Below are 15,759 nucleotides of genomic sequence, written 5' to 3'. Positions count from 1 at the left end.
CTTCTAAATTCGAGAATACTTAGGTAATTATCATAATCTTCTAAATTTTCACCAGTATAATGGTATTTTATCGATAAATATCCCACTTTCTACGGAACTTTTGGAATGAAATAACAAATGTACAAGGTTCCGAAATATTACTCGGAGTATGAGGATAGTAATTGTAAATATTGTCCAACTTACCAACTTGAAGGGTAAAACTGTACTATTTTAGACGTTTACTATTGACTGTCAATATTAAGAGTATTTTTTTTAAGTACTTTATTAAAACTTTTAAATATTATAGAGAGTGCCTTGAACAAAAGCTTTATTGTGAAAATCAATCTATATCAAACATAACACAATGAAAATGAAAGAAGTACAAATATCTATTTATGTATTGTGAAATTAGTAAATTTAAATTAGTAAACTATAGATAGATAGATAGATAAAATGAATTATTGTGGATATTTGATTGATCTGAATTTTCCAATTGAAATATTAATTTTATACCAATAAATGAATGAAATATATAGCAGTGTTGGAGTAGGTAAAATTTAAATAATTTCGTTGGAAAAGAAAAAGAAATAGGAGAAGAATATATATAGCAGTAGTAGGAAAACAGAATATTGCAGCAAGTATATATATCCCACACCGCTTAAAGAGCAACGAGCTCTAGATTCCAGCTTGTATATATATGTAAAACCAAGAGCCAGTTCAAATCACGGAGCCATGCGGTAAACACAAAGCGAACTATTCTTTCGCCTTTTACTAAAGAATACCGTGTGTTTGCCGCTTTTTAGTGGCATACGCTTATTTTTGGAAGTCTCATTCTTACTAAGTGAGACTTTATAAGTTCCAGTGCTAATGTTTTTTAAGGTGTAAAAATATTGTCATGGACATGAATAATTTTATTTTCAATATTTTTTTTTTTGAAACAAATAGGCTAATATTAAGAATCATGATGAAGAGACATGGTTAGAAAGTCAGGAGGTACAGACTACTCATCCCGACAAATAGGAAATTGAAAATTTCTAACTAGACAATGAGCTACCCCATTGGCAGCACAGCACGTTTCACAAACGCAATAGAGCAATTGGTGAGCTCGTTCAATACAATCTCTGACTATGGCGCTAAAAGGCGATGAAACCCCTAACGAGTTGGCCATTGATTGAACCACGACTAGGCAATCTGATTCCACAATAACTGAGCGCCAACCTTTGCTCTTGATCCAACTTAACGCTTCCCGAATGGAGAGAGCTTCTACGAGAGGCGGATCATCACAAAAAGGAATTTCCCCACTCTTGGCTGCCACAAACTCTCCATCATCAGCCCGAACCACACAACCAAACCCCGCCATCTTTGACGGAGGAAAAATCGCCGCATCAACATTTTCAATATTTAATATTATACAATTTTATTTTTAATTTTTAATTTTGATAAATTGAATCAATTTGAAAAATAATTTATGTGAAAAAATAATAATAAAAAAATATTATTATTATATGATTTGAATAAAAAAAATTTAAAAAATTCACCGAATTTATAAATATTAATCTCCAATGCTATTATTAAATTATAAAAAAACATGAAATATTTTTTTAGAACGAATTGATATGCAATTAGTGCAGAATAAGGAATTGATCCAAATTATCAATGTTAAGGATAAAATTACTTTTGGCTACCAACGTTAGGAGTAAAATTGCACCATTTTAGACGTTAGGAGTAAAATTACTCCTGAGTCAAAACGTTAGGAATATTTTTACACCTTAACCCTAAAAAAAAACTAACGTAGTATATTTAGTAAATTAGTCAATTGAACAATATAGATAGCAAGAAACGTTATTTAATCATAATCTCTAAATTTATTTTAGGGAAAGTAAAAAAAAAAACCTAACTTTGTGAGTAGAAAAATATATATGATAAAATGATAAGTGGGTTTGATTTAGGTAGCTGTTCACCTAAAATAAATTATTTATTTTATTTTTATGTATATAGAAAGCATATATTTAATTTTAGGGTATAATTTCTAATTTTTTTAAAGAAAAGAAATAAAAAGAATAAAAAATAAATATTTTTTAGTAGGTCTCGGCGAGATCTACCCCTGAAACTATTTTTCAGGATTTTATTCGTTTTATCCGGCTTCTCCGACGCACACCGAACCACACCCAAAGCTAACCCACGAAACGTAAACGTCCTACTCACACTCATACCTATCCTACACTATCTCTAACTACAAAGTAATGAGGTGAAGTGGCATGGAAGTTGAGAGAAGTTATGAGAAAATTACTAGTTGTTAGTGGTAGTTAAAGAAGTTAGTGAGGTGTTCGTAGTTATAGTGAAAATCTGAGAGAAAAATAAAGGGTAATGGGTTTAATTACTTAAAATACCCTCTCAAAATACTATAAATAGACACCAATTCTTCATACTTACTCACCAATTCAATACATTAAACACCCCCTCCCCCCCTAAGTTCCAATATTTAGTTCTTAAATTCTTCTTTTTGTTCTTCAAGTTCTTAGTTCTAAATTCTCATTTCTAACTCTTTTAAGCTTCAATTCAAGTCTTTAATAGTCTATTTTCAAGTTCTTTTCATTCAATTTAGCATTTCGGAGTCTAAAGTCTTCAATTCGTTAGCTAGAATCGCTTTCTAAACTAATTTTTTCCAGATTCGTCCAGTTATTTTCTAAGCCAAATTTCGTCTATTTAGAATCTCTTTTTGCTTTCGATTTCTTCTACATAGTTGTAAATGACTTCCTGAGGTTAAATTTAGTCCTTTGATTCGTCCAATTCCATGTTCGGAAACTCCATTTACAAGTCAATCTTTGCACCCTAAATTGTTTTAGACATTATGTTTCCAGCTTTTACCATATTTCGTCCATTACTTTTCTAAACCCTTTTTCGTATATTTAAATTTCGTTTCAGCCTTCGGCCCCTTCTAAACATTTGTTCTTGATTTCCTGAAGTTCAATTTAGCCTTTTAGTTTTCTTGATTCCGTGTTCGTAAGCATTTCATACGGTTCCTCCGAAATTAAGGTCAGATCTGCCCCATTCTTACCGACTAAAAGTCGGAAATTTTCTAGATCAATCCCGCTCTTACCAACCGACCGCTACGCCCGAGGACCTCCAGCCGACACCAAATTCAACGTCTAGTCGAGATAACGATTGTGGCTCCGAGTTTGTCGTTTAATTTCAATTTTTTTTATTATTTACATTTCAATTCATATGTATTGTTTTGTTTTCTTAATTCAATTGAATTAGCTATATGTTAATGTAGAAATATTTCAATCGTAATCAATTTCATTATTTTTTTTATGAACACATGTAATCATCAACATTTATATCAATAAATATCTATTTTTTACCAAATTTCGTGTCAATTTCGCATCTTTAATTTCCTTTATTTTACCCGTCTTTCACTTAATTGCATTAGCTTAAACAAAATAATTATCTAGCAGAGTTTTTATAATGGCGCTAGAGACCCAAGATAGACTTTTTCAATCCTTACGTCCCTCGTCAATCGCCTCGTTTAGATTTCAAGTTTTGGCGCGTAATTGCATAAACTTAACCGTCCATTTTTTAATTGAGAAATAATTTCTCTGGCACGTCCGCACTCGAACCATGCGTGATAAGGTTGAAAATTAGCGTTACTCGGAAAATATTGTTGACATACATTATTATGCATATTCTACAAAGTTGTATGCTGAAAAGTCCTGCAAAAGTATTCTGAATTCATCCATGTCTACACTTCCATAAACAACAACTCCAACTTAATTTTGGGCTTAAAGTAATTATTTGATCCCTAAAATATCAACAATGTTTGCATTTAATTGAGGATTTATTATTTTGTAACCGTTTGACTCTCTGATATGTGATCATTGTTAGACAAACGATTATCTCTGTCTTAAAAATGTTAGATGTAATTAACCAAAAAACAAATCGAACACAGAAAAACATATGAACAATAAAAACAAAAATTAAAAGGAAAAAGTTAGACAAATCTGAGGCCTGTATTAGCAGTTTCCTTAAGACAGATGTCGTCGCTATTGACGATCATCTCCCAGGATACAACAGATTACGCAAGTGAACTCAAACCGTGTGTAGCCTAATTATCACCGGAGTATGAAAACAAGAACAATGTGAACAGACAGAGAGCTGGAAGAATCTCAGAGAATATTTTTTCCAACAGTATGTGAATTTGGCAATCCATTCTATATAAATAGAACTTGAAAGGATATGTCTTTTCACGAACGAACACGACTGTACACGGACAGACACGACTGTTCACGTACGAATACGACTGTACATAACAGACACGACTGTTCATGAAAGGAGATATTTGTTGGTATATAAATTAATATATAATTTTATTCAAAATTTTTCAACAATCCCCCACATAAATAAAATTAGAAACGAGACGATTAGGACATGGTGATAACTTTCTACAGGAGATATCTGCATAGGATAGGTAGGTAATGTGCCTTGAACCTTCCCTTGTGAAAGTATATTTACTTTACTGGCTGACTAGTAGACGCGATGTCTTTGAACTATTCTGTCGTTTGTGTAAATGATGATATACCCCACACAGATATCAACATAACACGGTATAGGTTCTCATGGTTATGTTCGTTATGGTCATGAACATCACCTGGTTCCGTGAGAGTTTAAGAGAACTAGGCCCCACACTAGTCTCCATCGAAGCGACCCTACTTCACTCTAACATAGGTGATTTATTTGCTCAGAATACTGACGCACAATGTATCATTAAAAGCATATAGCTTAACCTTTTTCCGTTGGTGTCACTGTTTACATCTAGGAATGGACGAGGGTTTAACCCCCACAGTGAACGCGCAAGGTTTATGCTATTAGGTTGTCCCTTTGAACCTAGATCTTGGGATCTCCAGTCAACTAAGTAGGGTTTTCCTTCACATAACGCCTCTTCTCTATGGGCTTTAGTCGCATTCCTTTCGATGATTTTTCAATTTGATCTCGATTTAACCTCTAGGTTAGCGGATCCGCTGTGTTATCCTTTGATACTACAAAATCAATTAGGATGACACTCGTTGAGATCAATTGACTAATGGTGTTATCACACGGAAGCTTTTCTACCTGTAACTCATCATACAAAAGCTTTTTATACCGCATATTTACCGGCTGATATGATATTTTTTTTCTTCGATTCCATCATTATAATGTACTTATTTTAAGGCAATTTGATTTCTACATTTTTAGTGACTTTCATAAATTAAATCTAGCCAACTAATGTTCATCTACCAGCGTCTAACTCGGTTACATAACATCACTGCTCAGATTTTTTAATTTATGACATTTCACATTTCTAATGTAAATCCACCCTTACGCGCGAAAATATCAAATATGGAATTTTCGTATATCATCATCATCTCTAAAGAAAACATATTTTTCTTTTATCACAAGTCTTTAAAATTTATAACAATGAATTTTCCTAGACTTTTGGCTTACATGTTACCACTGGTACAAGTAGGCCTATAACTTCTGAAGTGGCCGTATTCTTAAAACCGTATCCATCTTCGATTAACATATATGTACCAACACATCTGTCAATAGGTAATTAATCTATTTGAACAAACAAAATAAAACAGATAACCAAAAAGAGGCAAAAAGCATCCTGAGGCCCCTGATCTTTCATTGTTTGGTGCATTAAGCCCTCGATCTTTTATTTAGACACATTGAGCCCCTGATCTTTTACCATTTGGTGCATTAAGCCCTCGATCTTTCATTTAGACACATTGAGCCCTTGATCTTTCATATATGGGTGTATTAGGTCCTTCCATAAATCAATTAATATATAGGTTTATTAAGGGCATGTTTGGTGTGACAACAAATGATGTTCTAAAAATAACAAATTCTAAAATAAAAAATATATTATACAAATTAATAAAAATAATTTAAATAAAAAATAAAAAATTAATTGAACACAATAAAACCTTGTTTTTCGATAATTATGTTCTAAAAATAAAAATAATATTAAAATTGAAGCATATTTTGTGGAAATAAGAAGGGTAATTTTATCAATAACAAGTAACTACAAAAAAAACTGTTCATGAAAAGAGCTTTTCGTGAAAAGCTCCAAAATGTTGCAGTGTCCAGAGAAAATGTGAAACGCTGCAGTTATATAAACCTAACCAAACATGCCCTTAATAAATCTATATATTAATTGATTTACGGAAGGGCCTAATACACTCATATATGAAAGATCAAGGGCTCAATGTGTCTAAATGAAAGATCGAGGGCTTAATGCACCAAATGGTGAAAGATCATGTCTAAATAAAAGATCGAGGACTTAATGCACCAAATAATGAAAGATCAGGAGCCTCAGGATGCTTTTTGCCTATAACTAATGAGAGAATAATATTTAACATGTTAAAATAAAACCATATTATCATAGACTTTCAAGGATCCAATACTTCATAATACCTTTAAAAGAAAATGATGAAACCGATACACTACATCAATTTCATATAACTATAAATTAATATAGTGCTGCTAACACATTTAATTTCACCAACTAATATAATATATATCAGGTACACCATGCAAATGAATGTTGAAACCTTTTTTTTTTTCAAAACCATTTGCAATATTAATCACGAATAAATAAGCAGAACAAAACAAAAACCTCAAATTTCATATTTTGTCCAATAAAGGCAATTCTCATATTCATGATCATATTTTGATGCAAATATAAACATACTGGTGTGATTAAAACGAAGAATCACATTGATAATGACCCCACACCTGGATAGGACCATATCTCCATTTTCTTTTGTATAAACCATTAATATATCTGTCGTAAGAATGTTAAATTCTTAAGAAAATAATTGATCTGTATTAAGAATGTTAGACAAATAAACCACAACGGAAGTTTAGAAAAATTCATTGGTTTGAAATTTAGGACTTGGCCATAAAAGAAAATATGTTTTCTTTTGAGATGGTCATGATGATGATGAATTGTTAGACAAACGATTATGTCTGACTTAAAAATGTTAGATGTGATTAACAAAAAAACAAATCGAACACAGAAAAACATATGAACAATAAAAATAAAAATTAAAAGGAAAAAGTTAGACAAATATGAGGCATGTATTAGCAGTTTCCTTAAGACAGATGTCGTCGCTATTGACGATCGTCTCCCAGGATACAACAGATTACGCAAGCGAACTCAAACCGTGTGTAGCCTAGTTATCACCGGAGTAGGAAAACAAGAACAATGTGAACAGACAGAGATCTGGAAGAATCTCAGAGAATATTTTCTCCAACAGTATGTGAATTTGGCAATCCATTCTATATAAATAGAACTTGAAAGGATATGTCTTTTCACGAACGAACACGACTGTACACGGACAGACACGACTGTTCACATACGAATACGACTGTACATAACAGACACGACTGTTCATGAAAGGAGGTATTTGTTGGTATATAAATTAATATATAATTTTATTCAAAATTTTCCAACAATCATCAATCACGTTTGATACAATTTAGATGAAAAATAACACATATGTAAAGAGACCGGTTAAATTGTGTATGAGATGATTGTAATCGGGTGGAGAAAAATTGACGTTTTCAAAATTGTAAAAACGGAGGAAGACATGGTTTTTCAAATGTAAAATATTATATAAAAATTGTGACAATTAAGCAGATTAACGAAAATTGTATTACGATTAACAATCATCAATCAAATATAACCATTTAATGGATCTCCTTATGCGTTCTATTTTTTTTTTTTTACTAAAATAGACCACATACAATTAATTTTTATACATCAGAGGTCAATACCACAAAATAATAATTCAATGGATACATATAAACATTTTTTTTATAGATCAAGAGGTCAATGTCACAAAAGAAATAGACCCAGGGGCAAACTAAAATATTTGTTATAGAGCAGGGACTAAATAAATGCTTTAAACCCCTGATTTTGTGTTTCTAAATTTGCTATGATGTTTTGCAAATATAAATGTTTAATTATGTGATATTCAGATTGAAACGTAATTTTCTTCAAAAAAAAAAAAAGATTGAAACGTAATTTGTGCATCGCTTCAAAGTGGAGGATGACGAAGCAGCAGTAGATGGAGTCTTGATATTGACAATATATATGAATTATGAATCCCACATCGTTTGTTGAAGCTACTGTAGTCCCAAATATGCATTATAAAAACAGAGTCCAAGACAGATGAAAAGCATCTTTGCGCTTGGGGCAATGATGCAGCTAGTGAGGTTCTAACTGAGGCGCGTCAATTGCTGGTTGAAAACTATTTCCAAACCCTCTCCTTGGCCTGGGTTTATCCTAGGTCTCGGAGAATTTCTGGAAGGGCTCCCTTCGGGGTAAAGTCCTACAATCTCAGTATAAAGAAAGTTTTTTTTTTTATTATTTTGAAAAAATCAGTAAAGTTAATTAATATCTCAATAATTCTGAAGTTTCTGAACTTTAATTTATGGGCTTTGCTTGCTTTAACAATATAGACTGCTATTTAGGTCGCTTTGAGTTAAGTGTCCATTATCTTCGATCATTCTTTCCATATCAGCAATAGGATCTCTAAATATCAGCAATAGGATCTCTAAATTTTGCAAAAACCAGCAACTGGGATGATAAACAGCAGATGAACTTGGCTTAAATTTTATCTTCTCTTTTCTCAATTTCAAATTGTAATTCATTGTTGAAAATTGAAGTCGATTCGGGATTTTGTTTGATTTTAGGGCGGAATTCTTGAAAATTCTGTTTTTTTATCCAGTGATTTTATGAATAATAGAATCTTCATTTGGGGGTTCAATCTTAAGAAATGCAATGAAGAGTGCAATGAAGCAGTTGTCTGCAATGCCACCAAAGAAGCATAAACACCATCCTTTGTCATGCTTTCCTTTCTCTACAATCACTATTTTTAACAACTGCAATTAAATCAACAGCATTCTTATCGTCTTATCATCGATAACTATGAAGCATGGGGTACGGAAAAACGACATTTTTGAAAAATATGAGACGCAGATATTGCGGGAACGGAATATGCCATATATATATATAAAATATAATATAAAACCATAAATTACAAACTATTTAAAATACCAAGTCTAATGACTATTCTAAGACATTTTCAGGATTTACGTCTATATTTATTTAATAATGATTAGCTTTTAATTATTTATTTATTTATTTGCAAATTAAAAGATAGATTCGGTGTGATTTGATTAATTATTTATATTAGAGATTTATATAGATGTGGTTCTCCTAGATAGAGTTATGCTAGATTTGTGTTTCTTCTAATTAGTATTGATCTAGCAATGGTTTGTGTTATGTATATATATGGGCTAATCAATCAAGGAATATAGAATTATTTCAAAATTCAACATCTTTCAATATATTTTTTATATACATATTAAGCCCTGTTTTTATAAAGTTATTTCAAAAAACCCTAAATTTTACCTAATTAACTCTGAAACGTATTCCCGAAATATCCCCATAACTAAAAGGAAAAAAGAAAAAAGAAGATACTTGTGTATCTATATCCCCGTGTATCTCATACGTACTTCCATAATATTCCATATGCTTACGTCAACCTCTTAAAAATATTTGGTGTTTCGTAGTTTGATAACTAATGGGCTACCATCACGGTTGTTCTGTTCACCATGGCTCTATCAAGTGAATTTTGTTGTTTATATCAATTTCCGAGTCTGGATTGCACCGAGAAAGTAAATTCATCTTCTGTTTATCATCCTTAATATGTGTTTAATTGCTCATTTTTATAAAATTTACAGACCTCTTTGCTGATTTTGGGAGAATGGGCCAATCGATTTCGGTTTTATAGTTTATCGGGTCAAATGGGCTTTGTGTCTTAATATATAGGGTAAGTTACAAGATAATTTTCTCTAATATATTTGGTTAAATAAAATATTTATGAGGAAATTACTTCAAAAAACTCAAATTTGAATTTTATTTTACATTTAAACAATTTTTTATATTTGTATTTTATCATTTTATACTTTTATTTTGTCTTCTTTTATTATTTAAAAAATAATAATTTTGAAACAAAGAAAAGTGAAGTAATGAATGTGTTAAGAAACGGTAAATTGATATAATAAGAATTTCTGTTTAAATATGAGGTAATTGTTCATGACTTCTATGTAATTCATCCGATATTTATTCTCTATTAGAATTTCGGTTAATTACAAATCTAGCCCAATTAAAAAGGTCCATTTACATATTTAACTCACTTTGCTTCCATCTCACCAAATTAGACACTTTCATCCACTTTGCATAAAATTACCCTTCGTTCTATTCGATCGATCCATCCATCTGTTCCTGCTTCTTCTTCCACTTTTCTTCTTCGCATAATCTTCTTCAATTTCTGATACCAATCGTTAGCAATTTTTGAGATTATTGAAGTATTATGTTCAATTTCTCATAGAAATTGTATGTTTTATACGCCTACTTTTCTCGCCGGTATTGCCTCTTTCTTCATCTGTAATGGTATCGTTTCAATTTTCTCTATTTTCCTCTATTGTGTCGCATTTGTGACGAAATTTATCACATTTCGTCACAAATGTGACAACAGTTGTCGCATCTCATCACAAGACTACAATTGTCGCATTTCGTCACAAATGCGATATCGCGGCAGTTCAATTGTTATATTTTTTTTCTTTCTCATTTTTTGAGCTTTCCATCCTAACCCTCTTCCACAGACACTAATTCTTCAAATGTCGAATAAAACATAATATCTTCTCTCTATAAACCACCGTCTTTTCGTCGGTTTGGGATGGTGAAGAAAACGTTGAGAGTCTGAGGAAGAAGGTGAATTGAAATAAGGGTATTCTTATCCAAAGTGGATAAAAGTGTCTAATTTGGTGAGATGGAAGCAAAGTGGGTTAGATAGGTAAATACAACCTTTTAAATTAGCCCTTAAAATTTTGCTATGAAACAACTGCATTTGATTTTCACATTATTTTTTACCACCTAATTTCTTGGATTTTTTGTTTTTTTTGTTTTCCACTATAATAACTGAATTACCCATTAACCCATATGATTCTTGTGGATTTTTGTACTCTAATTTATTAAGGCCATGTTTGGGAATTAGCTGTTAGCTGATTACATTAGCGGTTAGCTGATTACATTAGCTGATTACATTAGCTGATTTGACTAGCTGTTTGTGTAGACATGTTTGGTAAAAATTAGCTAATTGATAATAGCGGTTTGTGCAAAAAGACGAATAAGGGCATTTCTTTTTTTAATACATAAAAATATACATAAAATAATTAGGGTTAAAGAAGTCCATTAATTTTAATATTGCAAAACGCTAATTGAAAAAGGTCCGGAGCTTTTTCTAAATTAGCGTTTTCATCCCAAAACTCTCTCTCAAACCTCTCTCCACCAAACACTCCAATCAGCGGTTTCAGTGGTCAAGCCGCTAAAGTTGGTCAAAACCGCTCTTTTTATCCCAAAACGCTCTTTACCAAACAGGGCCTAACTCTATATGTTAAAAAAATAAACCCCATAATACTAGTTTATAAACCTGGACCGTAATTTATAAACCGAAACTCTAAAAAATAAATTAGACATATATGCTAATTTAGAAATTCTAGTCCCTAAAATATTAGTCTAACACTAATAATGTAATAATGTAATTTTCCAAAATTTAGATATTGCAAAAATAAGGAATAAAAAAATCATAAAAAAAAATTTTATTTATAATTAAAAAATTAAAGAAAAAGATGTATCCAAAAATGTTATTTACATCAAACATTCAAATTTTGCTTTCATAATTGTTGAAATTGGGTTTAGCTTTCAAATTTTATTGGACCATTGCTTTCAAATAGGGTTGTCAGTTAGTCGGAATTCTTTATCTTCATTGGACACCCATTCCATTGGAGACCGGTAATGGTTTTTATTTTGTTAACAACAGTCACGGTCATACATAGTTCATCCTTATTTCAGAATGTTCCTAACGGATCCTGACTAAATATCCGAATATAACTTTATATGTCCTGAAATAATAAGTTTAGTCATTTCTCTATTTTTTTTAAGTATTTCGCTATGAATATTTTATTCCATTAAATAAAAAATATAGCAGTAAACATTTATAGGTTTACTTCCAAATCTAAATGCAAGTTAATAATTTATTCCAATTCTATGTCTAGTAATTTTATTCTATGTTTAGTAATTTTAATTTTGGAATAGTAATTTTAGTTTATCATTTGAAAGAAAATTATATAGTACAAATGGATGTATATTATTAATTTTTTTTTTTTTTTTAAAGGATAGGTAATGGTAGCCAAATTTTAGGAATGAAAACAGGAATCCTAGAATCATCAGAAATGGTTAATACAATCCTCATCCCACCCCACCCTCTTTACATACTAAAGTATGTACCGCCCTCTTTACGTCTTCACTTGACATGCTAGGAAGGGGTGTTGGAAATACATCAACATGTGAAAAATCATAACTTTTTATAGACAAAACTGTTTTGTATAGAGACAGATCTGATTGTAGATTTTCCTACTGCAATTTTTGTATGAAAGCCATAAATTACAAAACTTAATGGTTTCAAGGAAAAAAAAAACGTAATAAAAGATTAGAAGCCATTTTTAATCGCCAGCAACAAAGAATAATAATTCAACCAAACCCTAAATCGTGTAATTGATGTTGGAGAATTACTTTTATAGGGTAAATTTTCAATTCATAAACTCGCCCCAGAAAATGTGGACAAACCTATAAAGTTTGGTACCAAATGTTACAATCATATATTGGATTTTCAATTAACAAAACAAACAACAATAATTATATAAAAAAAAACGGAACCACTATTTAATCATTCTCATTACACAATAACATTTCAACAATTACAAGAATTATGTATCATCTTGTTACAAAATAAAACTTAACAATTAACAGAATCTATATACAATGTTTATATATAAGTTATAACCAACTAATCAAAATAGTAAATATTTTAATTTCTAGCTGAAAACCAAGTTTGAGGTTTTTAACCAAAAAGAGAATCCAAAATACAGACCTACTAAAAAGAAAAACCAAATAAAAATTAATTGATTTTTCCATTTAATCTATATGTATTTTGGATTCTCTGTATTGGCTAAAAACTCTCAAGCTTGGTTTTCAGCTTGAAATTAGAATGTTTACTAGTTTGATTGATGAGTTATATAGAGAAGGTAAGATTGCCAAAATAGTAAATTTGCTTGATTAGATAGCAGCTATGAACTATAAACTTTTATATGTACAAATATAATGTAATTGCCAATGGCCTAACTTCTTTTGCTTCAAAATAGCTGATCCTTCCTCGTCGTCATCAGTAAAATGACCATTGGACAATCACATTATAAATGTACAAGCACGGTTTATAATCATAGACTGCTATTTTTCTTAGAACAAATCTACAAGTTCAACAATTTCACTCTCTCTATATAACACATTTAATCAAATTAATGAACACTATATCTCAAGTTAGAGAATAGTTTGACAGTTGTCTGTGGTCTAAAAACTTCCACATTAACACCATTAATATCACCCTCCGCCTCTGGCACTGTGCTTTTTGGCATATATAGGCATAATTTGTGATGGTTGCAATACACCAAATCAAGTAGCACCAATTTCCATCAGTTTTACCTGTCAAAATTGAACACCAACACTACATGTCAAAATAGGCTAGAGATGACAACTTGACTGACACACGTAATTGACATTATTTTCACTTAATAGAGTATCCAGATCATATGCTAATGTCAATAGGCTCATCTAAATCTGTTGTAGATTTAGGCAGACACTATTTTTAGTTAATAGATTATCCAGATCATATGCTAATGACAATACTAAGGTTTTTTTAAAAGCACAAAAACGGATATCACAAGTAATAAGAGCTGTGTGTACTGCAGTTTCTTATCCAAACAGCCCAAAAAAACCTTAGCTGTTGTAATTTCAACTGCAGATTTGATATGTCTACGAATATTCAAAAGCAGAGTAAAACAGTTCGCCTATATACATGAACAAGCACAGAAAAACATTACATAACTTCTTTCAACAACTTCTCGTAGATCTAATCATATGATATGACTGATCCAACAATCAAATTGGCTATGGAAGAATCAATTAATATTCAACAGAAAAGCAAAATTGAATATATAATTTAGATAATAGAAAACTAAAAATCAAACTGTAGGATTTCAAAATAGAAAACAAATTGAAGAGATCGAAAAGAGAACCTTACCAGTGAAAAGCAAGAGGACTGTCTGAAGAGATGGGCACGGCACACTCTGAAACCTAAGCAAATATGAGTTTAAATAGATAAGGAAGCAGAGTAAGAGGGCGGCGGCTGAGAATTTTGTAAGGGTAATAGGGCTGACATGTAAGGGGATAGCTGTGGGCTACTGTACATAACCGCGTCTATAGATTTGATATGTCTACGGTTCGTCCTTTTTTTCGCGGAATATGTGAAAGTAATATCACAGACTTCTAATCCTCTAGATAATCACCGCCGTACTTATCTTTTCAATTTGCATCCGAATGATACGCTTTTATCTTTCTTTTTCTTTTCTTTTTTTCTTTTTTCTTTTTCCTTTTTTTTTTCAGCTTCAACTTTTATGAGTTTACAATTTACTAGTCACCTCGTTATTTTACTTTATTGATTGGTTATCTAGCTCTACATATACGACAATGTTTTAAAAACTAGATTAGTAGTCGAACCGGATTAATAATTAGGTTATTCGGATTGGTTAAATCAAATAACGTTATAAATAATATATATATTAATTTAATTTAAATTATTAAATTGATTAAATTTTTAAATTTTATTTTATATATATTTAAAATTTAAATATTAAATAAACTTTATTTATAATGTAAAGATAAATTAAATTTTAATAATATTTATCAAAATATAAAAAAATCAAGGTCCCGTTTGTTTGAGGGAAAATATTCTGCATGAAAATATTTTTCCAATTTTCCAGTGTTTGTTTGGGCAGGAAAATAAGTCAAAGGAAAATAAGTTGCAAGTCAATGGAAAAGCAATGAAGAAATAAGAAGGGTAAAACATTTTCCCCAAAACATACGCGTTCAAAGAAATATTGGGAAAACGTTAAAAAATGTAAAAATATGAAACACGAAAAATATAAATAATATGAAAACGTTACAAAACACGAGAATATGACAAAAAAAACTCGCAAAAAACATGAAAATGTGAACAAATGTGAAAAATACAAAAACGCAAAAAAACAAACACTTGAAAAGGCACAAAACATGACCACGAAAAAATGAAAAATACAAAAAACACAAAAACGTGAAAAAATACGAAAAACACGAAAACGCAAAAAATGCTAAAACACAAAAACGTGACAATACGTGAAAAACACGATAAACATGAAAAGACGAAAACGTAAAAACACAAAAACGTGAAAAATACGAAAAACATGAAAAAAACGTGAATAACACGAAAAAGTAACAAAATGCGAAAAATAAAAAACGCAAAAAAAAATGTGAAAAATGGAAAAACCGAAAAGCTAAACGTGAAAACCCAAAAAAGAAGAAAAAGTGCAAAAAAAACATAATAGCGTTGATAACACGAGAAAACATACAAAAAATACCGAAAATATGAAAAAATGTTTTCGTGTTTTTATATTTATTTTTTTCACATTTTTGTGTTTTTCAACTTTTTTCCATATTTTTAATATTTTTTACTTTTCGTAATTTTCGCATTTTTCCACTTTTTGTGTTTTTAATAAATTTTTATACTTTTTTTG

The 15,759-nt window shown here is 30.7% G+C and overlaps 1 long non-coding RNA gene and 2 other non-coding genes across 3 annotated transcripts; 2 read left to right on the top strand and 1 right to left on the bottom strand.

Moving 5' to 3' along the window:
• Positions 1 to 707: 707 nt before the first annotated feature.
• Positions 708 to 827, top strand: LOC136225331 (U5 spliceosomal RNA). Its single transcript, XR_010687050.1, has one exon. It is a non-coding gene; the product is annotated as a U5 spliceosomal RNA (small nuclear RNA).
• A 7,379-nt stretch (positions 828 to 8,206) lies between these two features.
• On the top strand, positions 8,207 to 8,357 carry LOC136225315 (U4 spliceosomal RNA). The gene has a single exon (XR_010687035.1). It is a non-coding gene; the product is annotated as a U4 spliceosomal RNA (small nuclear RNA).
• A 4,546-nt stretch (positions 8,358 to 12,903) lies between these two features.
• LOC136224889 (uncharacterized) lies at positions 12,904 to 14,492 on the bottom strand. Its single transcript, XR_010686656.1, has 2 exons — positions 14,232 to 14,492; positions 12,904 to 13,633 (listed from the first exon to the last, which is right to left on the bottom strand). It is a non-coding gene; the product is annotated as an uncharacterized lncRNA (long non-coding RNA).
• Between the last annotated feature and the right edge of the window lie 1,267 nt (positions 14,493 to 15,759).

This window comes from Euphorbia lathyris, chromosome 3 (genome assembly GCF_963576675.1).
Source record: "Euphorbia lathyris chromosome 3, ddEupLath1.1, whole genome shotgun sequence".
Taxonomy (NCBI): Eukaryota; Viridiplantae; Streptophyta; class Magnoliopsida; order Malpighiales; family Euphorbiaceae; genus Euphorbia; species Euphorbia lathyris.
This window is presented reverse-complemented; position numbering and strand designations above follow the sequence as displayed.